The following is a 592-nucleotide window of genomic DNA, read 5'->3' as shown; positions in this document are numbered from 1 at the left end:
GTTGGTAAGCAAGCTACTTACCACACAGCCACTCCTGTGCCATATATATATATATATATATAAAACAAATAATAAATGAGTATATGCATATATACGTACAAGTATGTGCATACCTACATCTACCTGTATATATAGGTGCATATCTAGGTACAGGACGTTGCAAACAAAACGTAGACAAAAAAAATAATAATAACCAGAGTACAGAAAACACATAGGCCATATAGAGAACATTTTCCTTCATCAGCTGCCACCATTCTAACACAGGCGTTTCGAAGAGTTTATATATGTATAAATATTTGAGTCTGAAGTTCTTTACATTAATCACACGCATGCACTCACACACTCACAGACACACACTCACAAACACACACATACATGTACGCACACAAACACATACACATACTTACATATGCATATATTCACTCTTATACAAACACAGACATGTATGTGTGAATATATGTGTATCCGTGTGTATGTGCTTGTATGTATGTATATTTGTGTATTCTATTTATTCTACACGAAGAGAATAGAGGCCGATAATATAAACTTACCCAGCAAAAATAAAATAAGAACAGTAATAATGATTTTCTTC

This window comes from Octopus bimaculoides, chromosome 5, assembly GCF_001194135.2.
Source record: "Octopus bimaculoides isolate UCB-OBI-ISO-001 chromosome 5, ASM119413v2, whole genome shotgun sequence".
Classification (NCBI taxonomy): Eukaryota; Metazoa; Mollusca; class Cephalopoda; order Octopoda; family Octopodidae; genus Octopus; species Octopus bimaculoides.
Note: the sequence above shows the minus strand (reverse complement) of the source record.